The sequence below is a fragment of the Anomaloglossus baeobatrachus genome, chromosome 7 (genome assembly GCF_048569485.1).
Source record: "Anomaloglossus baeobatrachus isolate aAnoBae1 chromosome 7, aAnoBae1.hap1, whole genome shotgun sequence".
NCBI lineage: Eukaryota > Metazoa > Chordata > Amphibia > Anura > Aromobatidae > Anomaloglossus > Anomaloglossus baeobatrachus.
This window is the reverse complement of record NC_134359.1, coordinates 138,674,391-138,700,847: the sequence shown is the minus strand read 5'-3', so window position 1 is coordinate 138,700,847 and position 26,457 is coordinate 138,674,391. Positions and strand designations below refer to the sequence as shown.

At 43.8% G+C, this 26,457-nt stretch overlaps 1 protein-coding gene across 2 annotated transcripts in view; it reads left to right on the top strand.

The window, feature by feature from the left end:
* The window catches only part of PLEKHM3 (pleckstrin homology domain containing M3), a 442,009-nt gene that overhangs the window by 5,561 nt on the left and 409,991 nt on the right, over positions 1-26,457 (top strand). The gene's annotated exons all lie outside the window — the stretch shown is intronic.

The following is a 26,457-nucleotide window of genomic DNA, read 5'->3' as shown; positions in this document are numbered from 1 at the left end:
CACAGGGCTCCTGAGCCTTGGTCCAACCACGCCCCCTTGTCTGATGAGCAGTTCATTGTCAGTATACAATGTATATATATTTTAGTGTAGGACTGCTTCAAATGAGATTTGCCGTGACGTGGCGAAGCAGCTCAAGAAATTGCAATTTTTTGCCAAAAATCTCAAAAAAAATTTTTTATAATGCAGTTTGGAATATTTGATGCCTTAGTGCACATTGGTGCTGGCTCTTTGTTGTTTCTTTGTTGAATTGGTCGGTGGTTGACCTCCACCTTGCTACGCACCCCAATTTGGGATGTATTCCATCTGTATAGATTTTGGCGTTTGGTGACTGTTCACATTGGGTCATCAGGCTTTGTCCACAGGCTATATATATACTTCATGCAGCATTTGCTTGGACCTGTCCCGCCCACAGCCATGACTCAGTCATGGGTACGGGACTGCAATAGACCAGGTGAGTGCTGCTGAGAGCAGTTCTGCTATTTATATGTGAGGCCGCATGGCACATTTTATAAAAATATTTTAGTGTAGGACTGCTTCAAATGAGATTTGCCGTGACGTGGCGAAGCAGCTCAAGAAATTGCAATTTTTTGCCAAAAATCTCAAAAAAAATTTTTTATAATGCAGTTTGGAATATTTGATGCCTTAGTGCACATTGGTGCTGGCTCTTTGTTGTTTCTTTGTTGAATTGGTCGGTGGTTGACCTCCACCTTGCTACGCACCCCAATTTGGGATGTATTCCATCTGTATAGATTTTGGCGTTTGGTGACTGTTCACATTGGGTCATCAGGCTTTGTCCACAGGCTATATATATACTTCATGCAGCATTTGCTTGGACCTGTCCCGCCCACAGCCATGACTCAGTCATGGGTACGGGACTGCAATAGACCAGGTGAGTGCTGCTGAGAGCAGTTCTGCTATTTATATGTGAGGCCGCATGGCACATTTTATAAAAATATTTTAGTGTAGGACTGCTTCAAATGAGATTTGCCGTGACGTGGCGAAGCAGCTCAAGAAATTGCAATTTTTTGCCAAAAATCTCAAAAAAAATTTTTTATAATGCAGTTTGGAATATTTGATGCCTTAGTGCACATTGGTGCTGGCTCTTTGTTGTTTCAATGTATACAGAGAGCTGTGGTGTTGGCAGGGATGACTTTCTCAGCTCTATTACATCCAGGAATTCTGATTGTGTCACTACTCCTGTACCCAGTGCACTACTAGGACAACCCCTTCTGATTCCACTTCTTTCCCCCATTTAAAATAAAAGACCGCGCACTCTCCTCCCGTTCTGGAGGAGTTTCTGTGCTGGCGGTAACTGCGGTTCGGGTCTCGCAAGACATTGTGAAATCATGGGAGCTCCGCAGCCAATCATCAGGAAGTGACGCTGCGGCTGCTAATTACGTCTTGTTGATTGCTCATTTGGTCTGAAGACGGGGAGAGAGAAACCAGCAGTGATTGGACAATAGCCTGTCGTGACATCAAAATGTCACGTGAGCCCCAAACTGCGGTTACAGACAGAGCTGGAATGGCGCCAGAACGGAAGGTGAGTACGGGGTCTTTTATTTCAACTGGGGGAAGAAGTGGAATCAGAAGGGATTGTCTTTGTGGTCAAGCCCTTTAACTGATACGTCATTGGAATCAGGGTCTCTGCTGTACATAATGCTAAAAAAATTGTTTAAAAGAACAGAGAGTTCTCAGTGGTTGATACCTTTTAATGGCTAACTGAAAAGATGGTAATAATTGCAAGCTTTCGAGACTACTCAGGTCTCTTCATCAGGCATGGTATAACACAAAATCTGAAGAGTCACGTATTTATACACAACAGGACTTAGAATAGTGCAGTAAAAAAAAAAAAAAAAAAAAAAAAAAAAGAACAAGTTATATGAAACTTCATATAACTTGTTCTTTTTTTTTTTTTTTTTTTTTACTGCACTATTCTAAGTCCTGTTGTGTATAAATACGTGACTCTTCAGATTTTGTGTTATACCATGCCTGATGAAGAGACCTGAGTAGTCTCGAAAGCTTGCAATTATTACCATCTTTTCAGTTAGCCATTAAAAGGTATCAACCACTGAGAACTCTCTGTTCTTTTAAACAATTTTTTTATCTCTACTGGCTAACACGGTACAAAGATATATTTTACTTGTACATAATGCTGTCAGATGAGGTAGAAAGCGCCTGGTGACAGATTCCCTTTAACTCGTTCAGCAGCCAACAATACACAGTGCAACACAGAGGCTATAGAATGTAAATGAGGCAACATTTTTAAAGCACCACTCCTATTTTTTTTTTTTTTTTATTTTTATTGCTGCTCTGGAGTGGTGTTTTAAGTCACCTGCCCCCTGTATTATACTCCCCTTCTGGCGGCTTCACTTTCTAATCTGCGATCGGTCTTCAGAGATTTCTGACCTGCAGGCAACTCCAGTGTTTCTTGGAGTGCGCCGGAGGATACAACTCATTACAGCTCTATGGGATCCTCGTCCTGGCTATCATAGACTTGTTTTGGGAGCTTCTGAGATAACTTTTGACTTCTGGGCAGTCAGAAGTTACAGGCACAACATAACCAGAGTGCCATTAGTAAAAGGTAGAGTATATGACCGGGAGCAGGAGATTTAAATTTCAAACACCACTGCAGTGCTGGAAAGAAAACAGAAAACACTGGAGTGGTGCTTTGATGATACCAAAATGAAAAATTATTTTTAGCCCCAAATGCAGCCGTTTACAGAGGTCCTTTCATCAGTTAGAGCATGTTAAACTGGCCTCATCATGGAATAATGGCTACAGAGCATAGTTTTTCATTTTTTTATTTGTCTTCTACATTGCAGAAATATTACCTTGTAAAGTTTAGGTTATTTGTGATTAGTGATGAGCAGGCACTACCACCATGGTCGGGTGCTTGGTACTCAAAACAAGCAGTTGGATGCTCAGATGGGGGCGACTTAAGTAAATGAGTATTATGGAAGTCGGTGGAGAACTCAAGCATTTTTCCAGATGAGTTCCCGGAATGCTTGAGTTTCTGATTGACGTCCATTATACTTGGTTACTCGAGTCACTGCTATCTGAACATCCACTTGTTATTAATGATGGGCGAACAATGCTTGATGCTCGTTACTTGTAAAGATGAGATGAGTGAACAGTACGATGCTCGAGTGCTTGTTACTTGAGTCGAGCTGGTCAGCCGCTCGGATGGGCTCAACTCAAGTAACGTAACAAGCATTATGGAAGTCAATGATTGGGCAGTTCGGCTGTCCGCCCTCATACAGCCAGGGGAGGGATGATGGGGTTTTTTCTTCGGACATATAAACGTAAACGTTTTTACCCCCAGTGAGAGCCATTCAGAGGCCACAAGTGGTTCTCACTGGAGTGCCTGATCACATCATTCAGTGAAGCAAACCAGTGCTTTGTGTTCGCTCAATCACGAACACATCCGAGCTCCCCCGATACTTGGCTGAGTACCAGAACACCCCAATACTCTATCAACTACCGAGCAGTGCCGAGCACACTCGCCATCGTTACTCTTTACGAGTACCAAGCAACCAATCATGGTAGTGCTCGCTCACCACAATGTCATTTATCCAACTAGGCATTAGGAGATTTTTCTCTGGTGGCGTGTACTTCTTCCGCTATATGAGGTTGACCAAACATAAGCAGGCATCAGCATTCTGAGGAAAAAAAAGAACATGTTTCTTAGTGTGAGACTTAGTGTAAAGACTAAGATAATCTGTTGTCCTCACTTATCTCAGTGCACAGTGTGTGTGATTACAAAGTACCAGGAGCTGAGCTGAAAATGATTACTAACAATATTTTAGCTTTCAACTAAATGCAGTAGATGTTGGAGTGAGCGCAGTACAGCAGGGCAGAAAACACTGTGACAGGAGAGCTGCTACAAGAAGTGCTCAGCCGCACTAGTACCTAGGAAATGATAGGTTTCTATAATCACACTCTGTTCTGCAGTGAGTTCAGTGAGGAAAGTAGACTGTCTGTCATTACATGTCTCACACAAGAAAACCTGGTATAAACTATTGCGGAGGCGTGCTCTTCTTTCCCCTATAGGCTGTTCTACACCTTGCAATTTCACATACGATGTCGTATGCGATGTGACACGTCCCCATCAATTTCTTGACCGTGTCGCTCAAACAATTAATTCACGTCACACGTACTTACCTTCCATACGACCTCGATGTGGGCAGCGAACATCCACTTCCTGGAGTGGGAGGGACATTCGGCGTCACAGCGACGTCACACGGCAGCCGGCCAATAGATGCGGAGATGAGCGGGACGTAAACATCCCGCCCACCTCCTTCCTTCCGTATTGCAGGCAGAACGCAGGTAAGATGTGTTCATCGTTCCCGGGGTGTCACACACAGCGATGTGTGCTGCCTCGGGAACATTGAACAACCTGACGTTCAATTTTTAGCTTTTGAACGACATGTATGCGATCATGTTTTCGTACAATCGCAATTGAGGTTTCACACGCTACAACAACACTAACGATGCCGGATGTGCGTCTCTTACAACGTGACCCCGCCGAAACATCGTTAGATTTCTTGTAGCGTGTAAAGCCCGCTTATGTGTTGCTGCCTACTTATGATTGACCAATGTCATTCAAGGGAAGACGTGAACGCCCCAAAAGACCAATCTCTAGTAACACACAGTTGGACAATATCAGTTATAACCTAAATAACTTTATATGATATGTCCTCAATGGATAGGAGAAGTAAACAATAAAAACAATGCTTTGCTTAGCTCGGCAGCAACTACTACACAATATGACCATTTTAACAAGCTCAGACTGGTGAACGGTCATCTTTAAATATTTAAATAAATAGGTATACATGATATCTACCCCTTTCCTGCACAGGGATGAACCTGATGTGGCCTTATTGTTATGATGGGTATATGAATCAGTCACGTGTTAATATTTGAAACTCTATAAAATATTTAAAGGGGATAGTTGCATTGTTCAGCAGGCTTGAGTTCTCCTTCTGCTGCTTGCCTTCCTCTCTGTAACTAATCTCCTCGTGATCAGAAAGTTCAAAGTTTATTTTATTTATAAAATCAGCAGCTTCTTGAGTGACAGCAGCTGAGGATCAGATAATATCTGGGGGGTGGAATTCATACTTATCCCTTCCCTCTGATAGAATTAGCATACGTATTATACAATTAATTTACTTTTTTACTAGCAGGACCTGTGGAGGTCATACCCATGTGACCAGAAGGGGCGGGGCCTCAGCAAACAGAAAAATGTTGCTTCCTGGTATTAGCTTTGTTGGCTGAGGCCCGCCCCTTCTGGTCACATGGGTATGACCTCACACAGGTCCTACTAATGAAAAAGTAAATTGATTGTATAATACTTATGCTAACTCTAATAGCGGGAGGGGATAACTAAATACTAAAAACCACCCCCCTCCTCCAACCCCACCCGCTATTATCTGATCCTCAGCTGCTGTCACTCAAGAAGCTGGTGATTTTATAAACTTTACTTTCTTTGATTTCAAAACCTATATATCCGAGCTGACCACTAAAGGTATGTAGAGAATCAGCCTGATAGTGCCAGTATAGCACTGGCTTTAGGTTAGATATGAAAATCCTGGTGATTGGTTCCTTTAAATGAATTTGGTGCACCTTATCTCTGCACACCCCTCATTAAAATCGCTGTATAAAAAGCAAGTCTAAATTAATTACGAGCCTTCCATCACTGCTACATCTGAAGCTCACAGCGAGCGCCATAGAAAATGACTGTCCACTGGTGAGGTTCAGGCACTTGGGTGAGTCACAGCCACAGCTGGAGTCCTCCCAGTACTAATCCAGGGCTTAGTGGCAGCTGTGGGCTGCCATTAACTCCTTATTACTCTGCCACCGCACCTTGGCACCGGGAATAGCCGGGTCTAGTGCCAGAATTGGCGCATCTCATAGATGCGACACATCTGGGGTAGCTGGGGGCTGCTATTGTTAGGCTGGAAAGGGCCAAATAACCATGGCCCTTCCCACCCCAATAATATCAGCCCCCAGGTGTCTGCTGTACCTTGGCTGGTTTTAAAAAAAAAAAAAAAAAAAATGGAGGGGACCCTACGTCATTTAAAAAAAAAACAAAAAAAAACGTGGGATCCCGTGTATTTTTTTTATAACCAGCCAAGGTACAGCAAACAGCTGAAGGTTGCAGCCTGCAACTGCTGCTGTTCCCGTGCTGGATATGAAAAATGGGGGGGACCCCCATGTCATATATTATTTATTTATTTATTTTTTTTCACCAGAAAAATAAAAAAAAACAGCTGCTAAGCTATTTCTTTGTCTATCGTGCTGTTATTTCTTTCTATTCTGTCTGTTCGTTCTATCTATTCTATATGTTCTTCATATCTATCTATTCTTTTTATCAATAGATCTGACTTAAAAAAAAAAAATGCATTGGGCATAAACGGGTGTTTTTTTTTTTGTTTTGTTTTGTTTGTTTTTGGGGCCAAAAAGTGCATCTTTGTTGTCACCACAAAGATGCAGCGTGCGCACATAGCCTTATTCCAGGTTCCCATGAGTCTATGCAAAATCTTCGTCTTTGTCCAGAAATGACTGACGGTTTTATGTTCATTGCTTATTCTGTAATTCCGTTTTTTAGATATCCGCATTACATTTGTATGTCTGTGTTTTTTTTTTTTTTTTTTTTTTTTTGTCTTTCTGTTTTGTATATCTTAAGGCATTTGGATTTTATATGAACAATTTAATAAATAGTCAAGGACAAATATGGCTTCTTATGCTATTAATTGTAATGGATCGATGACTAACACGATATTCGGCTGGTGACCTGTATGTGATTTGGTTTTTGAGCAGCTATTGACTCATAATGGGCGAATCTGATCTGAAATCTGAACTAATGCATGCTGCGTTTTTGTTTTTTTTTGTTTTTTTGCACACAGACTATTGGTCAGTGAAGAGAGCTATCACCGTGCACAGACAATCCATCAGAACTTATGCCTACTGCTAATGTCTGACAATTGCACATGGGATATCTTGCAAAACCATTCCTGAGTATTACGTTACAAGGCTAAATGCTGAGTCATGGCTCTCGCAATTATGAACAAACTGCTTTAAATGAATCTGTTGTAGGATTTCACAATCTATACTATTTATATGTGCACGTAGCTCTTTCAAAGACAAGTCCCTCAATTCTTTACCTGAACAGTCTATTCCTCTGCTACTGAGAAATGAGTATTTGAATTGATATGCAAATTAGGTTGACAAACTATTTGTAGATCTGAAGCCTCTGTCACTCCAGCTCTATTCCACATCCAGCGCCACCTCCTTCTGCTTGATTAATAACACCTTTACCTGAAGTCACACAGAGTAGAGGCAGTCAGTCAAACATGAGGAGGCAGAGCTGGAGTGACAGAGGCTTCAGATCTACCATAGCCCTTCAGCCTCATACAAATTTAAATGCTGATTTCGTAACGGGAATCTGTCACCAGGATTTTGCAGTGTAAGCTGAGAAAAGCATGCTGTAAAGCTGGTGTCACACACAGCGACAACGACGTCGCTGCTACGTCACCATTTTCTGTGACGTTGCAGCGACGTCCCGTCGCTGTCGCTGTGTGTGACATCCAGCAACGACCTGGCCCCTGCTGTGAGGTCGCCGGTCGTTGCTGAATGTCCAGCTTCATTTTTTGGTCGTCACTCTCCCGCTGTGACACACACATCGCTGTGTGTGACAGCGAGAGAGCGACGAAATGAAGCGAGCAGGAGCCGGCACTGGCAGCTGCGGTAAGCTGTAACCAGCGTAAACATCGGGTAACCAAGGGAAGACCTTTCCCTGGTTACCCGATGTTTACGCTGGTTACCAGCCTCCGCCGCTCTTGCTGCCAGTGCCGGCTCCTGCACTGTGACATGTGGCTGCAGTACAGATCGGGTAATTAACCCGATGTATACTGTAGCAAGGAGCCAGCGCTAAGCAGTGCGCGTGGCTCCCTGCTCTCTGAACTGTGACATGTAGCTGCAGCACACATCGGGTTAATTAACCCGATGTGTGCTGCAGGAGAGCAAGGAGCCAGCGCTAAGCGCGGCTCCCTGCTCTCTGAACATGTAGCACAGCGACGTTATGATCGCTGCTTCGGCTGCTGTGTTTGACAGCTAAGCAGCGATCATAACAGCGACTTACAAGGTCGCTGTTACGTCACCGAAAATGGTGACGTAACAGCGACGTCGTTGTCGCTGTCGTTTAGTGTGAACCCAGCTTAAGGGTTAAAAAAAAAGTTAGTGTTTCTCTTATCTGTTTGTCTGCTATTGTTTACCTATACTAAAGTGTTTACTTCTTTGTGATTAACCCCTTAGTGACGGAGCTAATTTTCACCTTAATGAGCAGACCAAATTTTGCACTTCTGACCAGTGTCACTTCATGAGGTTATAACTCTGGAACGCTTCAACGGATCCCGGTGATTCTGAGATTGTTTTTTCGTCACATATTGGACTTCATGTTAGTACCAAATTTAGGACAATTTGTTTTGCGTTTATTTATGAAAAAAATTGAATTTTGGCAAAAAGTTTGAAAATTTAGCAGTTTTCAACTTTTGAATTTTTATACCGTTAAACCAGAGATTTCTGTGACACAAAATAGTTAATAAATAACATTTCCCACATGTCTACTTTACATCAGCACAATTTTGGAAACAACATTTTTTTTTTGTTAGGAAGTTAGAAGCGTTCAAAGTTTATCAGCGATTTCTCATTTTTACATCAAAATTTACAAAACCATTTTTTTTAGGGACCACATCACATTTAAAGTGACTTCGATAGGCCTAGATGACAGAAAATACCCAAAAGTGACACCATTCTAAAAACTGCACCCCCCAAAGTACTCCAAACCACATTCAAGAAGTTTATTAACCCTTCAGGTGCTTAACATGAACAAAAGCAATGTGGAATGAAAAAAAGCAAAAATTAAATTTTACCTAAAAATGTTGCTCTAACCCAAATTTATTCACTTTTAGAATAAATAACACAACAAAATGGACCCCAAAACTTGTTCCCCACTTTCTTATGAGCGCGCCGATACCCCATATGTGGTCAGAAACCTCTGTTTGGACAAATGGGAGGGCTCGGAACAGAAGGAGCAATATTTGAATTTTGGAAAGGAAATTTGACTGAAAAAGATTGCGGGCACCATGTCGCATTTGGAGGACCACTAAGGTACCTAAACAGCAGAAATCCCACACAAGTGACCCCATTTTGGAAACTAGGCCCCTCAAGGAATTTATCTAGATGTTTGGTGAGTACCCTGAACCTCCAGGTGCTTCACAGAATTTTATAACGTTGAGCCATGAAAATAAAAAAATAAAATTTTACCACAAAATTGTTATTTCAACCAGGTAGCTTTTTTTTCCACAAGGGTAACAGGAAAAAAATCACTATGAAATTTATTGTGCAATTTCTCCTGAGTTTGGCGATACCTTATATGTGGAAATCAACTGTTTGGGTAAACGGCGGGGCTCGGAAGGGAAGGAGTGCCATTTGACTGCAAAATTGTCTGGAATCAATAGCGGACGCTATGTTGCATTTGGAGAGCCCCTGAGGTGTCTATACAGTGAAGCTCCCCAACATGTGGCCCCATTTTGGAAAATAGACCCCTGAAGGAATTTATCTAGATGTTTGGTGAGTACCCTGAACCCTCAGGTGCTTCACAGAAGTTTATATTGTTGAGCTGTGAAAATAAAAAAATACATTTTTACCACAAAATTGTTACTTCAACCAGGTAGCTTTTTTTTTTTTCAAGTGTAAAAGGAAAAAAAATCAGCATAAAATTTATTGTGAAATTTCTCCTGAGTATGCTGATACCTTATGTGTGGTGGAAATCAACTGTTTGGGTGCACAGCAGGGCTCGGAAGGGAAGGAGCGCCATTTGACTGCACAATTGGCTGGAATCATTAGCGGACGCTATGTTGCATTTGGAAAGCCCCTAAGGTGCCTAAACAGTGGAGGTCCCCCACAAGTGACCCCATTCTGGAAACAAGACACCTCAAGGCTTTTATCTAGGTGTATAGTGAGCAGTTTGAATCCAAGAGTACTTCACAGAATTTGATAAGCTTAGGTTGCCATATTGAAAATGTTCATTTTTTTTCACAAAAATGTTGCTTTAGCATCATATTTCTTACTTTTTCAAGAGGCAACAACAAACCGTGGACCCAACAGGTTGTTATCCAATGTCTTATGAGCACAGGGATACCCCACATGTGGCCAAAAACCTCTGTTTGGATAAATGGGACGGCTTGGAATGGAAGGAGCACCATTTGAATTCTGGAAAAGTTGAAATAAATTGTGGGCACCATGTCACATTTGCAGGGCCCCTTGGGTACCTATACAGCAGAAACCCCCTACAAGTGACCCCATTTTGAAAACTGGATTTTATTCAGGAGTATAGTAAGCATTTTGAATCAACAGGTACTTCACAAAAATGTTGCTGTAGCAACAAATTTCTGACTTTTAGGCTATGTGGCCATGATCCAGCGTCACGGCGTCTAGTACACAGTGTCAGCCTTCATGCAGAGATGTGAGTGTTGTCCACGGGAGAACGCAGCTGCCCATGCCCACGATTTGGGTTCAGTCTGCTGTGGAGCTCTATGCTACCTGCAGAGAACACTCTTGTCTCCGCAGCATAAATTGACATGCTGAGGCTCTGGAAGCTGCACCACAGGTCAGTGTATGCTGCGGAGAAAAGAAGCACATTGGGCATGGGATTTCTAAAAAATCCTTCCACTGTGCCTCTACTGCACAACGCAGCGCTAGGGATGCAGGGAAAACACTCTGCGCCCAAAACGCTGCAAACCCTGATTGTGGGCACACAGCCTAAAATGCTACAGTGGATGAATGGATAGATGTCAAACAAATATAACGTCCCACCCCCTGCATATTCTAAGCTGGCGCCCTTTAGTGCCTTTCATGTGGCACTAAAGGGTGCCTAGCCTTGTATTTAGCCCCCCAAAAAATTAATAATTAAAATAAACGACGTGGGGTCCCCCCTATGTTTGATAGCCAGCTAGGGTAAAGCAGACAGCTGTAGACTGCAAACCACAGCTGACAGCTTCACCTTGTCTGGTGATCAATTTGGAGGGCTCCCCAGGCATTTTTTTTTTTAAAAAAAACAAACAAACGTGGGGTCCCCCCCAAATTAGATCACCAGCAAAGGTGAAGCGGACAGATGGGGTCTGGTATTCTCAGGGTGGGAAGAGCCATGGTTATTGGACTCTTCCCAGCCTAAAAATAGCAGGCCGCAGCCGCCCCAGAAGTGGCGCATCCATTAGATGCGCCAATCCTGGCGCTTCGCCCCAGCTCATCCCGCGCCCTGGTGCGGTGGCAAACGGGGTAATATACGGGGTTGATACCAGCTGTAATGTCACCTGGCATCAAGCCCTGGGGTTAGTGATGTCATGGCATCTAAACAGATACCCGACATCACTAAACCAGTCAGTAATAGAAAAAAATAAAGACCAAAAAAAAAAATTTATTTGAAAAAAAAAACCTCCCCGAAACATTCCTCTTTCACCAATTTATTGAAAATAAACAAATTCCGGTCGCTGTAATCCACTCTGGACCTTCTAGAATATGGGGGGCACGTTCAGGGAACGTATCCCCCATTTTCTGGAAGAGCAAGCTTTCCATGAGCAGTGTGGGTGCAGTAATCTGAGAATACTGCACTCACACTGCACCGGTCCAACCTAGGGCAGAGTGACCTGCAGTAACCTCATTCCAGAATATGAGGGGCACGCTCACAGACCGTACCCCCCCATTTTCTAGAACAGCAGGCTCTCCATGTGAGGAGTGTGGCTTCAGACTACTGCACTCTCTCTCCCGGTCCACAGTGCAGCAGCGAGGTCAGCGTCCCTGCTTGCAAGTATCCAGCTGACAGCCGCTGTCTGCACATGCGCCGCCAGCTTTCCAGAAGAAGGCGGAGTGATCGCGGGGATAGAGCAGAAGCCAGATAACGGGGAAGACCGGGGGCTGACGTGGGGTGACGGTGGGATACCTGGCGACAACTTTTCTGTCGCATGTGACGTGTCACATGCGGCAGAAAGAGCAGGATGAATGCAGCTGCGCGCTACTGTGCGCTGCGCGCCGCCATCTTGCATGCTCCGGAGGGGGAAGGGGGAGCGCTCTAGAGAACCGGAGGGGGCTCCGGTGGACCAGAGGGCTCCGGTCAGGGGGAGGACATTTCCCTCCGATCTGAAATGTTTGATCATTTCAGATCGGAGGGAAATGAATGCAGAGCCGGCGGCGGCGGCAGTTTTCTGTGCGCTTCAGCGCCATTTTGACTGTTCCAGAGGGGGGGTAGGGGTGGGGGGGGACTCTCCGGTACCGGGGGCCTTGGGGGCACTAGGGGTTTATATTTCTTTCTCATCTGACATGTTTGATCACTTCAGATGAAAAAGAAATCCATTTTACCGGCCATTTCTTTTTTTTTCCATGTGTTCGTCGGTATACAGTGTATACCGGCGATCATATTATCGGGGTCCAAAAAAAAACACCCCGATTCATAATCTGGGGTGTCTCAGCTACCCCCGGGAGCTGAAACCCCCGTGATTTTCGGTTGCTGGGGGGCGCTACAGTCTTTTTTCGGGCCGCCGCTTTAAAGCGGTGGAACAGAATAAGTACCCTGTTTTGCCACCGCTTTAATTCATACGGCCGTCGTTATGAGGTTAATATTGGTGTGACTCCTCTGCATGTGCATAGCAGACTTGCACACCACTTGCTGTGATTGACACCTCATTCATTGTATAATCTCTAATGAGAGCTTGGTGTAGGTAGGGACAGCTCCCAGCTCTGCTACACTCAGTTCTGAGATAAAGTCGGAACGGCTGCATCCTGTAATGTAAGTTAAACTGCTTAGTTTCAGAATCTCCTTGCCTACATCCTGCTGCTCTCATATGTAGTAGCAAAAACCTGGTGACATTGTCTCTTTATGTAATGTATAAATGGACTGGCCGTGCAAAGGAATTGCTGGACCGGTCTTTGAAAGAACTACGTTCACATTTAAATAGTTTGGGAGGTGAAATTCTGCTGAGATTTCCTTTTTGCTATTATCTATTAGATTTTGTTTTTACAATGTCTATTGTATGGTAAACATGACTAGGTAACATGATGCAATAATAAAATAAATACCGTACCTATAAAACAAGCATTTCCATATGGCTAAAAAATGTCTTTATTAGTCATTCAGTAATTTAAAAAACATATACATACACGTATATAGAAGTAAAAAAAGATAAGAAAGATTTGGTGCTCCTTGAAGATAGTAAGATACAATATTCAATGTAGGAGACAAGTACTGCAATCAAATAAGTAATATAAGGCCGGGGCCACACGGGGCACTACTGCGATGGTCGCATGATACTCGGCTCACGCTGGCAGCACAGCAGGAGCCGAGTGTCATGCTAGTATCCCTGCGTCTGAGGTCCGACTGTGCAAGCGGACCTCCGCTGCGGCGGGCGGGCTGGCACTGAGGAGGGGCGGGCTAGCGCTGCGGGGGTGGGCCCGGCATGGAGGAGAGGAGGGAGGGATTTATCTCCCTCTCTCCTCAGTAGCCGGCTATTGCGATTCTCGCTCTGCACGCGCGGTACACCGGTGTACCGCGAGTGCAGTGCGTTTTTTTTTTTTTCTCTCGCCCCATTCACTTGAATGGGTGCGAGAGAGTTTCGCATTACAATCGCAGCATGCTGCGATTGTTTTCTCGGTCCAATTAGGGCTGAGAGAATAATCGTTCATGTGCGCTGACACACAGAGTAATATTGGTCCGAGTGGAATGCACGGTTTTATCGCACTCCACTCGCACCGATTTTCTCACCGTGTGGCTTAGGCCTAATGGGGTCAATATGTAAGAACAATTGGTTTCCTGTATGTGAATGGAGGCATATACAACCCTGGCAAAAATTATGGACTCACCTGGCTCTGAGGATGTTCATTCAGTTGTTTACTTTTGTGTTGCGAATGTCATCCGAGGGGGTGATGGTTTGGAGCTCCCTCTGGTGGTCAGGATTGGGGGTGAAGCTGACTGGGACTCAACAGGTGTGGGAGTTAATTGGGAGTTTGGGAGGCCCAATTGCAGATCAGCCTGGGCTATATAGTAGAGCAGTGTGAGCTGGCTGGGGCCCGTGATAGATGTTTATCCTCAGTCTCTGAATTGGCTTGGAGTTTGTCCTTCCATTTATCCTGTGCCTGTACCATTCCAGATAAGTTGCAAGTTATTTGCTTTATTGCCTGATCCACACCTATGGGTGGTTGTGTTTCTTTTCATTTTGCTTTGTCTGTTTTCTTGCAGGAGAGGAATGGTCTTTCTGTTTTGATGAGCAAGGGGGGTCCCCATCTGAAGGCCCCAGTGTAAGAAAAGAGAGATTCTCCCTGTTCTATTTGATTTTCACTTTTGTATTCCTTGTGGGGTTTTTTTTTTTTTTTTGGCATTTTGTTTCTCCCATTATCTACAAGAGTACCTGATATAGTGGGGGAGAGACCGTGTGGTCTCAGTATTTTTTATTATGAAGAGATTGGTATTTTTTGCAGGGTTTTTTTGCTGGCCGCAATCAGTTATCTGTCCTTGTCCTGTTCTATCTAGGCAGTCGGACCTTCCCTTTGCTAATCTATATTTCCTATCTGTGTATTGTGTTTTCTTACATCACCGTTGGCTTTATATGTCAGGGGCTTGCTATTCCTTTGGGGACTAATCTGACGCAAGATAGGTATCCTCATTTCTATATGTGAGGTGTAGTAAGTTTCTCCGGCTGTGACGAGGCGTCTAGGTGTGTTTAGGAACGCTCCACGGCTACTTCTAGTGTGGTCTGACAGGGGATTGCGGTCAGCTCAGGTTCCAACTACTCTTGTGTGTTTCTGCTGATGGGATCTTTGTGATCGCCCACGGTGACCAGATCATAACACTTTTGTTTAAAAAAAGCAGATCACAGACATGAAACAAAACTAAAGTCATTTAAAATGGCAACTTTCTGGCTTTAAGAAACACTAAAAAAAACAAAACCATAATGTGCTAGCCAGTAACTGTTACTTTTCAAAACCAAACAGGGGGAAAAATTATGGAATCATGAAAAACAAACAAAAAAAGAACACTCCAATACATCACTAGTATTTTGTTGCACCACCTCTGGTTTTTGTAACAGCTTGCAGTTTCTGAGGCACGGACTAAAGCCTACTTTACACACTGCGATATCGGTCCCGATATCGCTAGTGTGGGTACCCGCCCCCATCTGTTGCGCGACACGGGCAAATCGCTGCCCGTGCCGCACAACATCGCCCAGAGCCGTCACACATACTACCTGTCCGGCGACGTCGCTGTGACCGGCGAACCGCCTCCTTTCTAAGGGGGCGGTCCGTGCGGCGTCACAGCGACGTCACTGAAGCGTCACTGAACCGCCGCCCAATAGCAGCGGAGGGGCGGAGATGAGTGGGACGTAACATCCCGCCCACCTCCTTCCTTCCGCATAGCAGCCGGGAGGCAGGTAAGGGGAGCTTCCTCGTTCCTGCGGCGTCACACGGAGCGATCTGTGCTGCCGCAGGAACGAGGAACAACTTCGTTACTGCTGCAGTAACGATTTTTAAGAATGGACCCCCATGTCGCCGATTAGCGATTTTGCACGTTTTTGCAACGATGCAAAATCGCTTATCGGTGTCACACGCAACGGCACCGCTAATGCGGCCGGATGTGCGTCACAAATTCCGTGACCCCCAACGACTCCGCATTAGCGATGTCGCAGTGTGTAAAGCCCCCTTTAATGAATGACAAACAGTACTCTTCATCAATCTGGCTCCAACTTTCTCTGATTGCTGTTGCCAGATCAGCTTTGCAGGTTGGAGCCTTGTTATGGACCATTTTTCTTCAACTTCCACCAAATATTTTCAATTAGATTGAGATCCGGACTATTTGTAGGCCATGATATTGACCTTATGTGTCTTTTTTTCAAGGAATGTTTTCACAGTTTTTGCTCCATGGCAGGATGCATTATCATTTTGATAAATGATTTCATCGTCCCCAGACATCCTTTCAATTGACGGGATAAAAAAAGTGTCCAAAATTTCAATGTAAACTTGGGCATTTATTGAAGATATAATGACAGCCATCTCCCCAGTGCCTTTACCTGATATGCAGCCCCCTATCATCAATGACTGTGGAAATTTACATGTTGTATTCAGGCAGTCATCTTTTTATAAATCTCATTGGAACGACACCAAACAAAAGTTCCAGCATAGTCACCTTGCCCAATGCAGATTTGTGATTCATCACTGAATATGACTTTAATCCAGTCATCCACAATCCACGATTGCTTTTCCTTAGCCCATTGTAACCTTGTTTTTTTCTGTTTAGGTGTTAATGATGGCTTTTGTTTAGCTTTTCTGTATGTAAATCCCATTTCCTTTAGGCGGTTTCTTTCGGTCACAGACATTGACTATAGTTTCTTCCCATTCGTTCCTCATTATGTTGTGCTTTTCCTGTTTTGGAGACATGTTGCTTAAAGTTTCCTGTCTTGACGCTTTAATGTCTTCCTTGGTCACCAGTATGTTTGCCTTTTAACAACCTTCCCATGCTGTTTGTATTTGGTCCAGATTTTAGACACCGCTGACTGTGAAAAACCAACATCTTTTGCAACATTGCGCGATGATTTACTTTCTTTTAAGAGTTTGATAATCCTCTCCTTTGTTTCAATTGACATCTCTCAGGTTGGAGCCATGATTCATGTCAGTCCACTTGGTACAACAGCTCTCCAAGGTGTGATCACTCCTTTTTAGGCTGGACTCACACAAGCGTATGGCATCCGATGTGAGAGCATCGGATGCGATATGCTAATGACCCCCGGCTCAGGCTCTGCTGCGAGCCTGAGCAGAGTGTCATGCGACTGTAACCCGATCTTGCGATCGGGTCACAGCTGTGAAACTGAATGCGGGCGCTGTGGAGGAGAGGGAGGGGTTAATCCCCCCACCCCCATCTCCTCCATTGTCAGCCTGTGCGTATATCGCACTGCACTGGAATAACATCCGAGTGCAGTCCGACGTATCTTAAAACAGGAGAAAAAGAGTTGCTGTATATAGGGATCAACCAATGCCTTTTTTGTTCAATTCAAAAAATTATTTTATTGGTACAAAATTTGTGCATAAATAGAATCCACACAAGACAGTGAAAGGGTTAAAAACATTTAAAATATGTATAATCAACGAACACCCCAATACATGGTTCCATGTCAGGAACCTGACACGGAAATTCTGAATACCACTATACTAGATGTACCATACAATAATAAATCCAGGTGGGATACAGAACATAAATGTCATCCATTACTGCAATCATATACCCAATTGCACATAAAAGTATAGCATACTATCTGACACAACCATTGTTAAATACAATGTAATAATTATAGACCACCAGCAGGACAAAAAAAACCCTTATGTAAAGGAAATCAGCGTACAACAGACACCGATTTAAGTAAGGTAAAACACCAGCTAACCAAAGGCGTCCGAGGCGTGACTTATTTTTTTGTCCCTTGAGGAAGCCACATTCTCTGTGGCAATACGCGTGGGGCAACACCCCAAACCTACACAGATTCTGGGATTTTGCACTGCTTTAAATCTGAACCTCAGCAGGTGGTAATATAACCTGGTGTTTCATCTCGGACGCCTTTGGTTAGCTGGTGTTTTACCTTACTTAAATCGGTGTCTGTTTTTGTCCTGCTGGTGGTCTATAATTATTACATTGTATTTAACAATGGTTGTGTCAGATAGTATGCTATACTTTTATGTACAATTGGGTATATGATTGCAGTAACGGATGACATTTATGTTCTGTATCCTACCTGGATTTATTATTGTATGGTACATCTAGTATAGTGGTATTCGGAATTTCCGTGTCAGGTTCCTGACATGGAACCATGTATTGGGGGGGTCATTGATTATACGTATTTTAATGTTTTTAACCCTTTCACTGTCTTGTGTGGATTCTATGTATGCACAAATTTTGTACCAATAAAATAATTTTTTGAATTGAATAAAAACGCATTGGTTGATCCCTATATACAGCAACTCTTTTTCTCCTGTTTTAATTTGCCCTAATTTTGCTGATGGTGATCCCAATAGGGGAAAGGTGCCCCCTTATTCTATAAATTCAGTCCGATGTATCTCTCGCATCCATTCACTTGAATGGATGTGAGTGATACGGCTGTCGCAGAAAATCGCAGCATGCTGCTGCTTATCTCGCATCCAGAATCTGGATGCGATAAAAGCTGCCCAACTGCTCGCCCTTATTGCCTAACATTGGTCAGAGTGCAACGCGGGATTTTCTCGCACTGCACTCGTCCGATTTTCACGCTCGTGTGAGCGTACCCTTAGTTGCAGACTAACAAGCAGATCTTATTTGATGCAGGTGTTAGTTTTGGGAATGAAAAATTACAGGGTGATCCCATAATTTCCCCCCCTGTTTGGTTTTGAAAAGTAACCGTTACTGGCTAGCACATTGTTTTCATTTTTTTTTTTTTTTAGTGTTTCGTAAAGCCAGAAAGTTGTCATTTGAAATGACTTTAGTTTTGTGCCATGTCTGTGATCTGCTTTTTTTTTTTAAAGAAAAGTAAACAATTAAATGAACATCCTCAGAGCCAGGTGATTCCATAATTTTTGCCAGGGGTTGTAGCAATAGTGTAACAGTCGGTTTCATTGCAAAACGTGTGACAGGTGTGGTGGATTCCTGAATTTACTTTATGGTTTTATATACAGATTTGGATTTTGCTGTGTGTATAGTGACCACTTTATTTGGAGACGTGAGTGGCTGTTGCACTAGTGCCATATGTCTCTCTTCATGTCTCCATTCACATACCGGAAACCAATTGTTCTCACATATTGACCCCATTATATTATAATATGACTTATTTGATCTCCGCACTTATTTGTGACCTACCATTCAATATTGTAACTTGTTATCTTGCAGGAGTACCCATACTTTATCCTATCTTCTACTTTTTATATACTTTTATGTATACAGTATATCACAAAAGTGAGTACACCCCTCACATTTTTAATATTTTATTATATATTTTCTTATGACACTACTGAAGACATGACACTGATCCAATGTAAAGCCTGCTTTACACGTATCAATAGGTTGTGCGATCGCATTTGCGATCGCACCCGCCCCCATCGTTTGTGCGGCACGGGCAATTTCTTGCCCGTGTCGCACAAAGTCGTAACCCCTCATCACACGTACTTACCTTCCAAACGACCTCGCTGTGGGCGGCGAAAATCCACTTCCTGAAGGGGGAGGGACGTTCGGCTTCACAGCGACATCACACAGCGGCCGCCCAATAGAAGCGGAGGGGCGGAGATGAGCGGGACATAAACATCCCGCCCACCTCCTTCCTTCCGCATTGCCGGCGAGACGCAGTTAAGCTGTGTTCATCGTTCCCGGGGTGTCACACGGAGCGATGTGTGCTGCGTCGGGAACAATGAACAACCGGACGTTCGATTTTTAGAAAATGAGCGACGTGTCAACAAGCAACGATAAGGTGAGTATTTTTGCTCGTTCACACTCGCTCATAGCTGTCACACGCTACGATATGTCAAACGATGCCGGATGTGTGTCACTTACGACGTGACCCCGCCGACATCTCGTTTGATATATCGTAGCGTGTAAAGCCCGCTTAAAGTAGTCAGTGTACAGCTTTTATATGGCTGGGGCCACATAGGCACTACTGCGAGTGCATCACATGACACTCGGCTCCTGCACTGCTGGAGTGTAAGCTGACTGTCATGCCACTGTCTCCTCCCCAAAATCCTATAGAATGTAAGCCCGCAAGGGTAGGGCCCTCTTCCCTCTGTACTAGTCTGTCTACTGTAACTTGTGTATGTAACCCCTTCTCATGTACAGCACCATGGAATTAATGGTGCTCTATAAATAAATAAATAAATAATAATAATAATAAATGCCACTGTGATGCGATCCAGCGATCACAGCACAGCCGCAGAGGAGAAGGTGGGAGTAATCTCCCTATCTCCTCTATTGTCAGATGATGCGATTCTTGTGCTGCAATCCACTGTAATGCAAGTGCAATGCGATGTTTTTAGCGCACCCATAGACTTGTATGGGTGCAAGTGAAAACAAATCTGATTCCACCAGCAGCATGCTGCGATTGTTTTCTCAGTCCAGTTAGGACTGAGTTAAAAAAATAAAATAAAAATAAAATCACACATGGGACCCCATAGAGTAACATCGGTCCAGGTGGAATGCAATTTTTTAGCGCGTTTTACTCTCCGTGTGTTCTAGGCCTGAGGCTGGAATCACACTTGCGAGTGTTAAATCGGTCCAATTCTCATGCTGGAAAGTCGGACGATTTCTTTTCACATTTCATCAGTATGCTGTCAAGTGTGAAGCCGGCCTAACTGTGAATTTGGTGTGCTCTCTAAATAACTCAACACACCGCCAGTAACCACTTCACCACCCAGCTGTTTTCCATTTTTCAGCTTTGTTTTTTTCTCCCCTTCTTGCAAGAGCTGTAACTTTTTTATTTCTCCATCAGTATAGCCATAGAAGGATTTGTCTTTTGCAGGACGAGTTGTACTTGTGAATGACACCATTTCCTCAGCCCCATATTTTACTGAAAGATGGGAAAAAAAATTTCAAGTGTGGTGAAATTGAAAAAAAAAAGTTCAATTGCACGTTTGTTTTTTTTTTTTTTTACTTCTTATGTTTACTATACGGTAAAACTAACCTGGCATTATGATTCCCCAGGTCAGTACGAGTTTGTAGTTAGCAAACATGTCTAGTTTTTTGTATTTTATTTTATTATTACTTTTTATTCAAGTAGTGAAAATATACTTGGAGGTTTGTCAAAATAAGAATTGCGCTTTTATCGCCATTTTCTGAGACTCGTGGCGTTCTCATTTTTTGGGATCTGAGTCTGTGTGTGGCTTAGTTTTTGCTTCGTTAATTGACGCTTTTAATGATGTGATGATATGGTCGCCTGTTATTGATTTTTATTACAATGCTGTGATGACCCAAAAAAACAAAATTCTGACCTTCTTCTTTCTTTTTCTTTTTTTCTCATTACACCCTTTACAGATCACAATATTTTTTTTTATATTTTGATAGATTAAGCATAACTGGTTGATACCAAATATGTGTATTTTTTTTTTTTCTTTTTTTTTTCATTGTTTTTGCCCCATTGAAAATAAAAGGGGGATGATTTGAACTTTTGTGGTTGTTTTTTCTTCAAATTTTTATAACTGTGTTTACTAGTCCCCGTAGGGGACTTGAAACTGATATACTCGGATCGCTTCTGCTGTATGGAGCAATGCAAATCTCTAAACCACAGGCAACAAAAGTGAGTAATCACCTAAAGGAAAATGGCCAGATTGTGCCCAAATTGTTAATATTTTGTGTGGTCACTATTATATTCCAGCACTGACTTAATTCTCTTGGGCATGGAAGTTCACTTGAGCTTCGCAGGAGCCACTGGAATCCTCTCTTCAATCCTCCATGACGAGCTGGTGGATGTTAAAGACCTTGCGCTCCTCCACCTTCTGTTTGAGGATGCCCCAGATATGCTCAATAGGGTTTAGGTGTGGAGCCATGCTTTGCCAGTGCAACACCTTTACCTTCAGTTTATTAGCAAGGCAGTGGTCATCTAGGAGGTGTGTTTGGGATCATTATCATGTTGGAATATTTCCTAGTTTCCAAAGGGAGGGGGATCATGCTCTGCTTCAGTATGTCACAGTCCATGTTGGCATTCATGGTTCCCTCAATGAACTGTAGCTCTCCACAGCCATCAGCACTCATGCAGCCCCAAGCCATGACACCCTCACCACTATGCCTAACCGTAGGCAAGACGCACTTGGTTTTTGCCCTCCTCACCTTCCTTCCGCCTCACACGCTTCACACCATTTGAACCAAATAAGTTTATCTTGGTCTCATTAGACCACAGGACATGGTTTTAATAATCCATGTCATTCGCTTGCTTATCTTCAGCAACTGCATGCTTTCTTGTGTATCGTATTTAGAAGAGGGTTCCTTCGGGGATGACAGCCATGCAGAGCAATTTGATGCAGTGTATGGCATATTGTCTGGGCACTGACAGGCTGCCCCCCCCACCCCACCCCTGTAACCTGTGTAGCAATGCTGACAGCACTCATACATCCATTTTGAAAAGACAACCTCTGGATATGCACATGCACTCAACCTCTTTGGTTGACCATGGCAAGACCTGTTCTGAGTGTAACCTGTCTTGTTAAGCCACTGTATGGTCTTGGCCTCCGTGCTGTAGCTCAGTTTCAGGGTATTAGCAATCTTCTTATAGCCCTGGCCATCTTTTGTCAAGCAGCAACTTTTTTTTCAGATCCTTAGAGCATTCTTTGCCATGAGGTGCCATGTTGAACTTCCTGTGACCAGTATGTGATTGTGAGTGATAACACCAAATGTAACACATCTGCTCCTCATTCACATCTGAGACCTTGTAAGGCTTTGTGTGCACGCTGCAGTTTTAACTGCACCCAAACTGCAACTAAAACAGAGAGCCTGGAAAAAAAAGCTTGTAATGATGATGCGACTTTGGCTAGGTTCACACTTCCGTTAAAATGTATCAGTCACAATCCACGGCTCTGGTAAACAACGGAATCTGTTTAGCGGATTCCGTTGTGTCCCATAGACTTGCATTAGTGGCGGATTGCGACTGATGACCTTGCGTTGCGTCCGCTGTGTCATGGTCCGTCGTTTTTTGGCTGACCGCTGGGCGGGAGCAACGCAGAATGTAACGTTTTTCTGGCCGTCAAAATTGACGCACCGCGCAGGAATCTGTTGCAATCCGTAACGCTTGTAATGTATGTCTATGGTGCTGGATTCCGTCGTAATCCGTCTTACGACGGCATCCACCGCTGGATTCCATCATGCTCTACTGAGCATGCCCAGCATGTTTGGCACACCCACTGGGCTGTCCCAAACACAAACAGATCATGACTGATCTGTCAAGAAACGGACGCACAGCGGATGCAATGGACGCAACGGATCAGTTTTTTCACAGGATTCCTATGAAAGGAATCCTGTGAAAAACACATCTGTTGCATCAGTTGACAAAAAACGACTGATCCGTTGCTGACGGACCTGACGGATTTAAAACAACGGAAATGAGAACCTAGCCTTTGCCGCATTTTTGTTAATGCATTTTTTAAAGGAGAAACAAAATAGGATCAGATTGGATAATTGATAGATAGATAGATAGAACAGGTAATAAGAAAGAACAGAAAGAAATAACAAAATAGCTGGATACATACAGGTATAGCTAACTTGGCCATCTTCTTTTTTTTGTTAATGGGTGGGTAAAAAAAAGAAGTGGGGTCACCCCCATTTTTCATTTTTCCACATGGACTCCCCGCTGTGACCGCAAATCACCCTAGTAATGTCACCGCTTATTGCACAGCTCACTTCACTTGTTGCGTGTAACTCACAGCGGGCAGTCATGTCCTATGACGCTCGCTGTGACAGAACGGGGATTTAGCAGAGCTGAATCTCCGTGGGTTATCATAGGTAACATGAACCTGCCATCTCTTGATCTCTTGTTCTATATACTTAAAAAGGTTGTCTGGTTTTGTGGGGAAAGTCTGTAATCACTCTGTATAACTGCACATTCCTGAATCCTTACAGCGATTGCACCACCCGTTGTCGGGATTCTTTGGTGCCATTGCTGTCCACACTGCCATTAGATATTCATGGTCTTAGTTCACTTGTATTTAAGATTACAATTTGGTGTTTGTGTTTTTCTTTTCACTTACAGATTAGTGATGGGGGGTCTCATAGATGCCTTTCATTACTAATCTATGACTTAGTGGCTGCCATTAAGGCTATGTGCGCACGTTTGGTACTAGCCGTGCAGAAATTTCTGCAGCGATCTGAAGAGCACATGTGCGCTTTAGATCGCTGCAGAAATGTCCGTAGTGAGCGCCGATTCCATGCGCTCTGCCTGCAGCTCCTGCCATAGACGGAGCAGGAGCTGCCGGCAAAGCGCAGGAAAGAAGTGACATGTCACTTCTTTTTACGCAGCGCTTCGGCAGTAGCCGAAGCGCTGCGCTCTTAAACGCCACGTGCGCACGGCCCCTGCACAATCTCCATAGATTGTGCAGGGGACGCAGGACACATGCAGTTACGCTGCGCTACAAAGCGCAGCGTAACTGCATGTATTTACGCAACGTGCGCACATAGCCTAACTCCTTATTACCCCAATTGCCACTGCACCAGAGCAATTGGGAAGGGTCAGGTAAAGTGCTGATATTTTTAGGCTAGGGGCGCCCAATAACCATGGGTATCCGTAGCTTGAAAATACCAGCCCCTAACTGTTAAGATTTATCAGTGCTGGGTGTCATAATATGGGGGGGATCCTATGACAAGTTTTTATTTATTTGTCTGTACGATATATAGATCTGCCCATCGGCGTCCGTGATTGGTTGCAGTCAGACACAATGTCACTCAGGCTGGGGGCTCGTCTGACTGCAACCAATCAAAGACTCAGACGCCGGTGGGAGAAGCAGTGCACATTCAATTAAGGTAATGAGCGGCCCGGGAAGCGAATTAGCGACCACGGGAGCAGTGTTACAGCTGCCCCAGTGAATTGGTAATTATGAAGTGCTTGCTCCTACCCCTTTGCGCTAGTTTCTGGTTCCCATAGATTATATGGGGATTGGCATCCAGCCAGATACCAGGGAGCATACTTAAGCAAGCATTGTTGACCTTAGGGAGATCAACATCCACTGCGGAGACACCATCACATGTTTCTCAACGCAGTGATTCTAGAGCAACGCCCCCTGGGAAGTATGCAAATAAGAAAGCCGCGGAGACACCATCACGTGTTTCTCAACGCTGCCAGGAAACTAGCCAGGTCTTTCACCGGGAAGGAACAACCACGGGAAGGGCAGTCTCCAATCAAGGAGACCACCTATACCAAACATGGTATCCATCCACAGACAGCCGTTTCGGGGTATTTGCCCCTCATCAGTGTGGAGTAGGAATCTGGCTAGTGGGGGCAATGACTAGTAAAAGACTACTTAAGCAAGCATTGTTGACCTTAGGGAGATCAACATATCCACTGCGGAGACACCATCACGTGTTTCTCAACGCAGTGATTCTAGAGCAATGCCCCCTGGGAATTATGCAAATACTTCCTGGTGAAAGACCTGGCTAGTTTCCTGGCAGCGTTGAGAAACACGTGATGGTGTCTCCGCGGCTTTCTTATTTAAATACCAGGGAGCAATCCCCCGCCGACCCCGAGTCAGCAGAGGATTGATGTGAAAATCCTCCCATCATTAGTGAGAAACGCAGGGACAAAATGCAAAAAGAATTGACATGCTGCATCCTTGTGGTCACCACAAATATGCAGCAAAAAAAACCCCTGCAACGTGCAGACAGAAAACATGGGATCTCAAAGACTTTGCTGGGGAAGGAAACACATGCAGTTTTGGTACCAAAATTGCACTCGAAAAACGCGGCAAAAAAACGCAGTGTGTGTATGAAGCTTAACTGTGTTTGTTTTTTTTTATAGAGCTTTTTTTCTGCTGTTTTGTCATCTCTTCTGCTGTGCTGCTTCACCTTTTCCTTGCTGTGTTTTTTTCACTATTTTTTCACTAATTCTTTACCTTGCGGTATATATTTTAATTGTACTATTTAATAAAATATCGTTTTTATGGATATTTTTTTTTAGCTATTTTTTTCTGCTTTATAGGTTAGAGGTCTGTATTCTGAATAGCCTCTCCACATACTGTGTAGGAATATAATGGTGGCTATACGCTATTAGGCACTGTTGTTTCTATCTACCTGTTCTTTGGCATATTAATCCTTATAACTAGTTAACACAACGCTAACATCTTACATCCTAGAAAAGTGATCTTTGCAGAGCGGCTTGTGGTCCTTCACAACTCGGTTCAGTCTTGTGGATACCTGTCTAATATCTGTCCTGCCAACCCCCTCTAATTCTTCATGCATCAACAAGCAGCAATGGAGGGTGTCTGAAACCCTGCTGGGACGCCGAGAGAGGCGAAACAAAGCACAACTTCCTGGCAGATGCTGTCAGAGGTAATTGAGCGGAGAAACAGGTCTCTGCCAGAGGAAACACAGTTTCTGATTGCCAATAAGAAATCCTGTTGCTTTTTTACGTTTTGTTTTCTGTTTTCTTCCCATAACCATAGTAAACATGCAATTACAAGAAGATCCGCACCTAAAATTAGTGTTATTTTATCTCTAGCATCAATTAGTACTCTTTAAATATAGGAGACGCCCGCGGAATATCTCTATATTGTTGAAGTAGTGCGACCAAAACCAACAACTTGATCCCTATAACAAGAAGAGTAAACTCTTCTTCCCATGAATGCCCTACTTATCTTCTCGGTGAACAGAAGTGCTTATCTTCTATCAAGTTGGTTAAGGGTACCGTCACACTTTAGTGACGCAGCAACGATCCCACCAGCGAT